Here is a 12,963-nt window from a genome sequence, read left to right as displayed (position 1 = left end):
ACCAATCCCAAATCCTTATCCTGACCCCTTCCCAGTGCTTTATAGGCTTGGCACTTTGCCCCTGATAGTTTCCTTCCTTCCTTCCCCTCGCGATCACTCCTCTCACAACGCAGTCACAACGAGGTATGCTCTTAAATCCGTAAATAAATAAACAAATCGACTGCGTAAAATAGGAAAACAGCATCCTAATCACCTGAAGTTAATTAGCATTTCCCAGATAATAAAAGTTCCCCTGAATTCTCCGCCACTCATCCCTCTCTCTCTCTCTCTCTCCCTCATGAATGCAAAACGATTACCGATCCACGCTTGTCGTATCCGTATATGTGAACATGGCATCACCGCCTGGGCCAAAAATTATTTAAATATAAGTGTGATGTATTGGATATATAGCTGTGTGTTATAGAACTGTTCTAGCTTGAGTTAGTTCTTGGAACGATAAATTAAAGTTTGTCTTGTGAGGAAGAATAAAACTGGAGTAGTTTTTGGCATATTCTGAGTCCTCATTGCCTGTTGTTTGTTTTTTCATATTGGTTGATTACGTTTGGGTAATTTCTCTGAGCTGTTGATGGTCTTCTAATTCTTATAACATTATCGTTGGTGGAGTTGCACAGTTGTCGGCTTCCACCCTGGCGGGCCAGGTTTTAGTCCCTGGCGGTTATTAAGTGATGCATGAACAAATATTATTTAGGTTACCATTAAAGATTCCTCTGTATGTCTGTCTGTCTGTCTGTCTGCCTCTCTCTGTCTCGTTCTCTCTCTCTCTCTCTCTCTCTCTCTCTCTCTCTCTCTCTCTCTCTCTCTCTCTCTCTCTCTCTCTCTCTCTCTCTCTCTCTCTCTCTCTCTCTCTCTCTCTCTTTCTCATTCGCTATACATAACGACAATACATTGGAAAATATTGGCGTGTGGCAATTTAGACTTACATGTCAACACATCCTGCCTCGCTGATGTGATTGGGCCTGCAAGCCACAATTTTCCCTCAGCGACATCAGCTCGTAATGTTTAAAGGTATAGTCAGATTTTTCCTCTTTTTTCCAGTGGGTCGACCCACTATGAGAGCCACACCAACTTCATGCAAATGGCCATGGAGCCGGCTACGTTTTAATGGGGGCATAACCTCGAACCGACCATGTTGGCAACATACCCCTCAGTATTTACCGTGCATAGTTGGATAAGTTAGCCCCAAGAATCTGACCTTGGACAGCCAGTCAGACATTATGACTTATGTATGTGTGGTACCTAACAGGCAGAACTGCACTACTTGGCCGAGTATGCAAGGCCCGATTTGCTTATTAGGCAGAGTGATTTTCGTTATTTTCAAATTTGTCTTTTGAAATTGGTTTATTCAAGTAAATATTATTATATTATAATAAGAACCTGAATTACTGACTTAGGTTAGGATAGGTGAGATCAAATTACTTTGTTGGTTATAACTGACATTAAACAAAAACTAAAAATCATATGTATATATTTATACATAATGGAGGTATTGTTATTGTATCTGGATGTATGCAGGTATTTGTTATTGTTGGGCGTGTAAGCAAGTCATTACCTTCACAATACTGCGACTGGTTGGTGAGATTACTTACTGATTGGTGGATCACTGAACGATTTGGATACTTATTAACTAATTAAAGACTCTAAAATATTTATGGAGACTAAGGTACAACATGGGAAACTAGAGGAGACAATATGGGTGGATGAGGGTCTATGATAGAGAAGGGTAAACTAGTGGGGAGAATGGGGGACTATGGACTAGTTTAGTCTAAGGGACTAGACTAGTCCCCTAGTCCATGGGGGGGACTAGGGGGGTGTACATGTTGTGAGTTCGAGAGATAAGGGAGGATCAGTGCAGACAAAGGTGCACAGGAGAAGGAAGAGAAGGATTATGGGAAACAATGGGGGATTATGGGAGACAATGGTAGGCTAGGGGAGACGAAAGGAAACAAGAGAGACAAGGGTAACGAGGTCGAGGTAAGGGGAGATATTGGGGGGACTTGGGTGGCCAAAGGTGAACTTGGTGATGGTGGTGGTGATGATTGTGGTGGTGATGATGGTGGTGGTGGTGATGGTGGTGGTGGTGGTGATGGTGGTGGTGGTGATGGTGGTGGTGGTGGTGATGGTGGTGGTGATGGTGGTGGTGGTGGTGATGGTGGTGGTGGTGATGGTGGTGGTGGTGGTGATGGTGGTGGTGATGGTGGTGGTGGTGATGGTGGTGATGATGGTGATGAGGGTGGTGGTGTTGATGGTGGTGATGATTGTGGTGATGGTGGTGGTGATGATGGTGGTGGTGATGATGGTGGTGATGATTGTGATGATGATGGTGGTGGTTATTGTGGTGGTGTTGATGGTGGTGATGATTGTGGTGATGATGGTGGTGGTGATGATGGTGGTGATGATGGTGGTGGTGATGGTGGTGGTGATGATGATGGTGATGGTGGTGATGGTGGTGGTGGTGATGGTGGTGGTGGTGATGGTGGTGTTGATGGTGGTGATTATGGTGGTGATGGTGGTGGTGGTGATGATGGTGGTGATGATGGTGGTGATGGTGGTGGTGGTGATGATGGTGGTGATGGTGGTGATGATGGTGATGTTGATGGAGGTGATAATAGCTGTGATGATGATGGTGTTGATGGTGGTGTTGATAGAAGTGTTAATTTGCTTATTTGGTAGATGGATTTTTGTTATTTCCAAATATTTCTTTCCAAATTGTTTTATACGAATAAATATTATATTTATATATTGAGTCCCTCATGACACTATCATGAGGTGTCACGAGAGATCTGTGAACCCGGTAATAGGTCACGTATGCCATACAGGTAATATATTAATTTAATCTCAGCCTCAGGTGCTCCAAATTGAAATTGAAATCAATTTATTGAGATATAAATACACACAAAGTGATGAGGCAGCTCAAGCTATTCTCACCCCGTTTAGTGTTATCCAGTTATACGGCCCATAGTTGATAGAGCGAAAACCACGGGGTTCGAATCCCGATGGATCACGTGATCGGACACCTTTCCTTTACTCCGTCTTCATATCCCTACGGAATGGATTTGCAGAAGGGGGGCGTGAACCCGTCTCCATCAAATAGGGCCATACAACCTGTTAATTTGTTAGCAAACATGATGTTATCACTAGAATGTCCGGCGTCCTAGTTAATCCACATATTTTCGTGGCAGATTAATTTTCGATTTTGTTTAATTTCGATTTTTTATTTTTGAAAAAGGCTTTATAGAAGATTCTGTTTTTGTTATCGGTCTCCATCTGGTAGGTACTTGTAAGTTGTTAGTTGAAGATGTTTAGCCAAATTCCTGAATTCATTTCAAAAATTTAATTTCTTGAGGAATTTAATTCCTGAAAAAATTGAATTGGGTTAGTTGTTAATTTGGGTGAATATATATTAATAATATTATAAGTAGTGACGGAGGTGGTGATGGTGGTAGTGATGGTGGGGGGCTATATAGTGAGGTTAATAAGGAGGGTGCTGGTAGTGTTAGTGATGATTTGGAGGGTGATGATGTGAGGAAGCAATGACAAATCATAACTTTAAGAGACGCTTGTGGGGTTCCCCCCAGAGGTGTGTGTGTGTGTGTGTGTGTGTGTGTGTGTGTGTGTGTGTGTGTGTGTGTGTGTGTGTGAGAAATGTTGATAGCGAGGGATGCTCTGGTTGTGATAGCAGGGAGGCAGTAACGATAACGGGGGGTTTGGTGATGTAGATGGTGGGGGATTCCTATGTCATTAGAAGTGGTTATCTTCGCATTGGTAACAGCCATAGTGTCGATATTGACTGTGGTGGTGATGACCATAATGTCACTGCCTTTGTGTGGTGGTGATGACCATAATGTCACTGCCTTTGTGTGGTGGTGATGACCATAATGTCACTGCCTTTGTGTGGTGGTGATGACCATAATGTCACTGCCTTTGTGTGGTGGTGATGTTGATAATGCAATTGACGAGTGAGAGAGGGGGGAGGGGGGGATGATGGTGGCTACACTAAAAGAATTCGTCATATATGTCAAAACTTCTTATTCTTCAGCTTTACGCATTTTTCGTCTGTCTGATTTTTCAGGAAGTCTTTCCGCCTTTGGTCTTTTGAAGCACCAGCCACTATGCACCCTCCTACACACACAGAAATAAAATAACATACCTCGGTAACAAGGCCCTTCGCCGCCCCGTGCGGGAAAAAGGGGTATGGACAAAAAATACAGTCCATTTCTTTCATATCAAAGATTCATTTTGCTTCTGAAGAAAATTTGTCTCATCTCTTCACTCCCACACACACACACACACACACACACACACACACACACACACACACACACACACACACACACACACACACACACACACACACACACACACACACACACACACACACACACAGGGGGGCCTGGTAGCCTGGTGGATAGCGCGCAGGACTCGTAATTCTGTGGCGCGGGTTCGATTCCCGCACCAGACAGAAACAAATGGGCAAAGTTTCTTTCACCCTGAATGCCCCTGTTACCTAGCAGTAAATAGGTACCTGGGAGTTAGTCAGCTGTCACGGGCTGCTTCCTGGGGTGTGTGTGTGTGTGTGTGTGGTGTGGAGGAAAAAAAAGTAGTTAGTAAACAGTTGATTGACAGTTGCGAGGCGGGCCGATAGAGGAAAGCTCAACCCCCCCAAACACAACTAGGTGAATACAGCTAGGTGAATACAACTAGGTGAATACAACTAGGTGAATACACACTGGATGATACCTGATTGATACATGGTTGATGGGTTCTGGGAGTTCTTCTACTCCCCAAGCCCGGTCCGAGGCCAGGCTTGACTTGTGAGAGTTTGGTCCACTAGGATGTTGCTTGGAGCGGCCCGCAGGCCCACATACCCACCACAGCCCGGTTGGTCCGGCATTCCTTGGAGGAAACTATCTAGTTCCCTCTTGAAGATGTCCACGGCTGTTCCGGCAATATTTCTTATGCTCGCTGGGAGAGTGTTAAACAACCGCGCACCTCTGATGTTTATACAGTGTTCTCTAATTGTGCCTATGGCACCCCTGCTCTTCACTGGTTCTATTCTGCATTTTCTTCCATATCGGTAGACTAAATACTAAAGGTACACGGTACAAGGAGACGGTACACTAAAGTACCGTCTCTCACTCAAGAGGAGCAACTGAATGGCCCTTATCTTTCCCAGACAACCAAACCTCCTTTCCCACTCTCCATCTCCTCCCAGCCCATCACTACCCCACTCCCTCCCACCACAGCCTTAAACAACTATCATGTAACCCGCCTCACTTCCCAAACCTGCTCCCTCCTTCTCTCTCTCCCTCTCTCCTCCTCCTCCTCTCTCCTTTCCTCTCTCTCTCTCTCTCTAGTCCATTTCACTCTCTCTCCTTGTTTCTCTTTCTTCTTCCCTCTCACCAAAACATCTATACACATCTCACTGATTGGTCAACTTCAATATTTCCTCTTTTCGTCCTTCGTGAACCCCTCCTGACTTGTCCATTTATCAAATTATTAAATATTTCTCTGCTCCACTTGTAGGATATGAAACATTGGCTTTTTAATTGTTCTGCGCACTAGTAATGTTTAATACCACGCGCACACACGCACAAACACAAACACACACACACACACACATACAAACACACACAATAGGTGAGTACACACACACACACACACACACACACACACACACACACACACACACACACACACACACACACACACACACACACACACACACACACACACACACACACACACACACACACACTCACACATACACACACACACAAACACACACACATACACACACACACACACACGCGCGCGAGCAAGAGCCCGGTAGGCTCAGGAATCTGTACACCAGTTGATTGACAGTTGAGAGGCGAGACCAAAGAGCAAAAGCTCAACCCCCCCGCAAGCACAAATAGGTGAGTACACACACACACACACACACACATACACACACACACACACACACACACACACACACACACACACACACACACACACACACAGACACACACACACACAGACACACACACACACACACACACACACACACACACACACACACACACACACACACACACACACACACACACACACACACACACACACACACACACACACACACACACAGACACACACACACACACACACACACACACACACACACAGACACACAGACACACACACACACACACACACACACACACACACACACACACACACACACACACACACACACACACACACACACACACACACACACACACACACAAACACACACACACACACACACACACACACACACACACACACACACACACACACACACACACACACACACACACACACACACATACACACACACACACACACACACACACACACACACACACACACACACACACACACACACACACACACACACACACACACACACACACACACACACACACACACACACACACACACACACACACACACACACACACACACACACACACACACACACACACACACACACACACACACACACACATACACACACAAACACACACTCAAACACAAAAGACCAAAGAGCTAAAGCTCAAACTCCGCAAGCACAAACAGGTGAGTACACACAAACTAGGTGAGTACAACTAGGTGTGTACACACACAGACAAGCACCGACCCAAAAACAGACTTGAAAATTAGTCCAATACAAAAAGGAAAGTTCATAGACATCCATGAGACTTGTTCTGCGACTGAAATGATTGGAATACTAGGAAAGACTAGAGAAATATACCATCTCAATCAATTAGAAAAGGAAAAAAAAGAGACCAGAAAGAGGAGACATGACTGAGATGTATAAGATCCTTCAGGACATAGACAAAGTAGACAAGAAAAGGTCTATCAGATGTAACTTCAGGACGAGATGAAATCTATGGCTAGTAATGAGGGAGATATCTCCTAAAGACATAAATAAGCTTTCCTTGAGTTTTAGCTTTTAAGCAGGACAAGGAAGTGGTCGTGGGCTGTCAACTTTCACGAGAGTAGATGTTGATGTAACAGAGACAGTGCCTCGGTCACCATTGCATTGATGGCCCCTAGTCGAAAAGTTGGAGCCCAGGAGCTATTGCCCCGTCATGCAGGAGTGTTTGTCTTTGTACACACACACGAACGACGACAAAGAGACTGATGTACCAATAAACAAAGATAGATACGCGACAGACAACGCGACAGACAACGCTACAGACATGCGACAGTCAAGCCCACCACAACACAACACAATAACTGCATGCGAGAGAGAGAGAGAGAGAGAGAGAGAGAGAGAGAGAGAGAGAGAGAGAGAGAGAGAGAGAGAGAGAGAGAGAGAGGAGAGAGAGAGAGAGAGAGAGAGAGAGAGAGAGAGAGAGAGAGAAAGAAAGAGAGAGAGAGAGAGAGAGAGAGAGAGAGAGAGAGAGAGAGAGAGAGAGAGAGAGAGAGAGAGAGAGAGAGAGAGAGAGAGAGAGAGAGAGAGAGAGAGAGAGAGAAAAAGAGAGGAAGCCAGTGCAGGCTGTACAGGCTCCGGCTGCTGCTCAGCTTCCAGTCAACACCGAGCCTGAACTCTCTCTTATGTCTTCCTGTAAGAGTGCCATTAGGTAATATACCAGAACCTGAATATCCAGGCTAAACTGTATGGAGCTGTTGTGGAAGAGAAGAGAGGACTGTTAAGTGGGTTGGGTACGGGGGAAGGGGGGCTATTCAAGGGAAAATCCGGGTGGGGGAAGAGGTAGATAGGAAAGGGGAAAGAGACGCAGGAGCAGTGTGTTGAAGAGAGTGGAGGTGGCGGGGGAAAACGAGAAGAGAATAAAGGGTGGAAGAGGTGGAACAAGTAGGGGAGCCTGGAGTAATGATAATGCGACAAGTCTGGTCGTCGAGGACCAACTTCAAGTGCTTGGTGTGCCGGCATGAGCGCCAAGTTGGCGTGTATATTCTCCTTAGTTACGGTCCGGTGGTTCTATATTCCTCAGTTGCGGGTTATCGCAGCTGTGGCCTTGGTTATCCAACTGTTGCCACCTCCCTACATTATCGAGGTTGTTGATTACACGAGGTGGTGGTGGTGATAGTGGTTGTGGTGGTGGTGGTGGTGGTGGTGGTGGTGGTGGTGGAGTTGGTGGTTATCAATGACTGCCAGAAGTTATGTGGGAACAAGTCAGCTGTGTCTCCGCAATGTTGAGTTTTGACGATTGCACCACGCTCCCTTCCACACGACCCCACGCAGACAACTCGATCCACACACGACCCCACCCACACGACGTTTGGGGACCCTGGTAGCCTTGTGGATAGCGCGCAGGACTCGTAATTCTGTGGCGCGGGTTCGATTCCCGCACCAGGCAGAAACAAATCGGCCAAGTTTCTTTCACCCTGAATGCCCCTGTTACCTAGCAGTAAATAAGTACCTGGGAGTTAGTCAGCTGTCACGGGCTGCTTCCTGGGGTGTGTGTGTGTGATGTGGGAAAAATGTAGTTAGTAAACAGTTGATTGACAGTTGAGAGGCGGGCCGAAAGAGCAAAGCTCAATCCCGCAAACACAACTAGGTGAATACTAGGTGAATACACGACCCCTCCCACAAGACCCCACCCACACGACCCCACCCACACGACCCCATCCACACGACCCCACCCACAAGACCCCACCCACACGACCCCACCCACACGACCTCACCCACACGAGGTAAAATTATCAGAGGAATCCGACCATCAGGAGTACATACTAGGAAGAGCAACAGTGGGAGACATGAAGATAGTGAAATCGATGATTTACAATCCTTCCCCAAACAACTGAAGGCTCAGGGAAGAATACGACAAGCGCACCGAGAATTGCATAAAATAAATGACAAAAAGCAGCCACGGTGGCAAGGAAAGCATGAGCTAACGTCCTAATCATAGTGGATTTTGATCACAATGAAATAGACTGGGGAAAAAATGTGGTTGATGAGACATGGAGAACAAAACTGATAGATACAGCAAACAAACACTTCTTAAATCAGCATATTACAGAAAAAAGCAGGAGTAAGAGAAGAAGACCCACCAGTAACACTAGCCCTGGTGTTCCCAAAATGAGGCAGATGTTGAAAAGATAGTGTGTGTGTGTGCCTATTTTTTCTAGGAGCTGGCGACCACTGCATGATCGTACCTGAGCACATAGTGGAGCTGAAGGAGTAGGTTAGACAAAGAAACCTGTCGAGGAAGATTGAGAGATTACAGACTTAGGGATTACCGTAAGATGAAGGACCTTCTGGGCGAAATTCATCGAGAGAGACAACTGGAAAGGAAGGAAATAGATGAGATAATGGAATTCAATAGTCGGAAAGGTGCCCATCAAACCACGGAGCAGTTTATATCACACAAAAGGAGGTGGGCACCATTAGTAAAATAAACACTTGGTTCAATAGAAAAGGCATGGAAATTAAAGAAAGGATGAAAATAACCTAGAAATAAGTACAGAGAACTAGGAATAGAGAACAACAGAAAGGCACTAACGAGAACCACAAGCGAATATATCCGAGTCAGGAGAGAAGCTGAGAGGCAATTTGAAAATGGCATTGCGACAGAAGCTGAGGACCAACCCAAGCTGTTCTATAGCCATATAGAACAGCTTGGGTTCTGTTGAGAACATCTCCTGAGCAAACGAGTAGAAGAAATATATAAAAAAATATTTGTACGAGTTAGCTATCGACTGATCTGTGTGCGTGGAAACTCGCCACCAACTTTACTTTCCATGTTTGGGAAGACAAACTGTGTTCACGATGGTCGTCCCTCTCTCCCTCAGGTGGAGGAGACGACCCACACGACCTCATGAACACTTACGAGGGTGGTCAACAAGTGGTATGTACTGAAAGAAGAGGTTGTGGTTATCTTGAGGTTATCTTGAGATGATTTTGGGGCTTAGTGACCCCGCGGCCCGGTCCCCGACCAGGCCTCCACCCCAGGAAGCACCTCGTGACAGCTGACTAACTCCCAGGTACCTATTTACTGCTAGGTAACGGGGGCATCAGGCTGATGGTGAAAGAAACTCTGCCCATTGTCTCTTTCCGGCGATCGGGATCGAACCCGGGACCACAGGATCACGCGTCCAGTGTTCTGTCCGCTCAGCCACCGGCTCCCCCTCCCTATGGAAGCCACCTCCATCACACAACTTTAGGCACAGATTCGACAAAGAATTCATGCTTCAGAATAGCTAAATTATTATGCAACAAGGCTAATGAGCGAGCCATGAAGAGCTCGACCTCCCTTCCCCATAGAAACTGATAGGTAAGTACTGATAGGTAAGGCAAGGTCACGACCCCTTCCACACGACCCCTTCCACACGACCCCTTCCACACGACCCCTTCCACACGACCCCTTCCACACGACCCCTTCCACACGACCCCTTCCACACGACCACCCTTAAATGACCCCACCTATATGACCCAGCCAACACTCCCCAACACGTCTCCAACAGTGTGGAGACGTGTCACTCCGACACGTCTAAATAACGTCACTCACAAACGCTTTAACAGAAAGGCTTTAATACGCAAACAGAAATAAAAATCAGAGGAGACATGATTACCATATACAAAATTATATTTTTAAATTGCTGGTCCATGATGAATGGGATACAAATGGGAAATATGTAAACAAATGCGCCACTTGGCAGACATGTGTTAAACTTCCTGCTTCTCTGTCTCCCTTTTCCTCACATTCGGGTGCTTGGCTTGACGCTTCTGCTATATTTAAATCGCTCGATCTGGCTCCTGGGGCCAGATTCACGAACCAGTTAGGCAAGTACTTACGAGGGTGTACATCTTTCCTCAATATTTGACGGCTTTGGTTACATTTATTAAACAGTTTACAAGCATGAAAACTTCCCAATCAACTGTTGTTATTGTTACAAACAGCCTCCCGGTGCTTCGGTGTTGATTAACTGTTTAATTAATAATTGTAAACTAAGCTGCCAAAGATTGAGAAAAGTTGTACAGGTTCGTAAGGGCTTGCGTAATTGCTTCGTGAATCTGGCCCCTGATCTCTATGTCCTTACCCTAAGTGACATCTTAGACACCCATCAGCACTCACCTTCAACTGTTGCTCAGTCTCCTTACTGGACGGAGGTGGGGGGGGGGAGTACTTTATGTGTGTGTGTGTGTTCGTTTATTTGGTTTCATGCATTGGTGCCTGTTGGATCGTGTTGCTGGTTGCTTCGCTCTAGTACATCAGTACATCGACTATCCAATGTATTGAGTCCGGGCCTGATATCTACTACTACATAAATTTCTCACTAAGACAAACACACACACACACACACACACACACACACACACACACACACACACACGCAGTAGCTGTCTAGCTGACAGGTACTAATTTAGTGCTAGGTGAACAGGCCAATCATGTGAAACTAACTACGGCCATTTGTTTCTGCTTCGGCCGGGAATCGAACCCGGGCTCTAAGGACGCTATCCGCTCGTTCACGAAGGCCCGTGAGAGAAACATGTGACTAGCGATCTGTGTACGTGCGTGCGTGCGTGTGAGCATGTGTGTGTATTTTCAAGTATGTGCCTTGAATTAATATTTTAATAAATACCTAAAAAATTGTTGCGATAAAAAAAATACTAACTTATTTCCATACATATTAGGAAATTTCAATCTATACTCCCAAAAATTAATATTAAGGACAGTAAATTTTTATAATTATAATTATTCTAAACATTTTTTTTGATTCCCCTAATCAAAATGCATTCAGTAATTCGGAAGCCACAATCTCAATTCGAAAAATATAATAATGAACAGAGTTAACTAGTAAGTAGCATTTTAATAACATTAAAAAACGTGAAAGTAATTTTCGCGATTGATAAAATTAAAACAAGATTAAAAAACTTGATATGAAACGATTAATGATTATTTAGGTCATAAGATGGGCTCGAACCCACGTTCCTGAGCACCTCCATTCCATTCAGACGTATAGCAACGATATTTTATTATAAACTTCTTTCATTGTCAACCTTTTTGTTTTACTGTGATGCTTATTATCTACCTTTCTTGTTATTTATGTGTCATTCTTTATTTAAATAAGGACATTGATCTCTCTCTATCTCTGTCTCTCTCTCTCTCTCTCTCTCTCTCTCTCTCTCTCTCTCTCTCACTCTCTCTCTCTCTCTCTCTCTCTCTCTCTCTCTCTCTCTCTCTCTCTCTCTCTCTCTCTCTCTCTCTCTCTCTCTCACTCTCTCTCTCTCTCTCTCACTCTCTCTCTCGTCTTTATATCCCCTCTCACCAGTCTCTGGTCACATCCTCCCACAACCAGCTATCCGTGTTTCCCTCCCCTGATACACTGAGGGTACCGGCTCCAAGCTTCACTGTACACCCTTCCCAGATTTCAATTTATATTGCAATTCTTATTTTTTCTTGTTTTTTATTTGATTTTGAAAATATTTGAAACATGTTCCTCTTCTAAATGATAGACAGAGACAGATAAAACAGAAAGGAAATATACTGAGAAATAGATATAAAATATCTATTTATATATATCTATTCTGGAAACTAATAAATGAAGGGACCAAAAACATATTGTTGGAGATTGGTGTAAATAGGTTAAACTGAGACCCTGGAGCCTGGGGTAAATGTGCATTTATGGTTCCTGAAGGAGTTGGAGTGAAACTCATGATGCAAATCTGACCCTGCAAGCACGTCCAATTTTCATTTTCTAACATCACAGTGTCGCAGTCCAGAGATTAAATACCTGCTTTATCTTAGGCGTGCATAAATATTGTTGAATATGACCGAAAGGGTAAGATTAATGATTCTAACGCGAATCTTCTCAATATTTCTTACGTTTTTCTTCACTATCGACGGTGATTGAAAAGTTAACTCTCCAAAGTTCTTCTTCACATTTTATTTATGGTCTGACGCCTAGAGGCGTTTCACAAGAGACTACTTACATTTTCAAAGACAAATTTTACGTACTTCGTTTCAT

General features: G+C 44.7%; 1 protein-coding gene across 1 annotated transcript in view; it reads right to left on the bottom strand.

Annotated features, from left to right (window-relative positions):
• Positions 1 to 5,158, bottom strand: part of LOC123753587 (RYamide receptor) — a 111,628-nt gene extending 106,470 nt beyond the window's left edge. Inside the window, exon 1 of the mRNA XM_069332114.1 lies at positions 4,738 to 5,158. The gene's annotated coding sequence lies outside the window, so the exon portion shown is untranslated. The remainder of the gene's footprint in view (positions 1 to 4,737) is intronic.
• Between the last annotated feature and the right edge of the window lie 7,805 nt (positions 5,159 to 12,963).

The sequence above is a fragment of the Procambarus clarkii genome, chromosome 27 (assembly GCF_040958095.1).
Source record: "Procambarus clarkii isolate CNS0578487 chromosome 27, FALCON_Pclarkii_2.0, whole genome shotgun sequence".
Taxonomy (NCBI): domain Eukaryota; kingdom Metazoa; phylum Arthropoda; class Malacostraca; order Decapoda; family Cambaridae; genus Procambarus; species Procambarus clarkii.
Note: the sequence above shows the minus strand (reverse complement) of the source record. Positions and strands in the feature narration are given on the sequence as shown.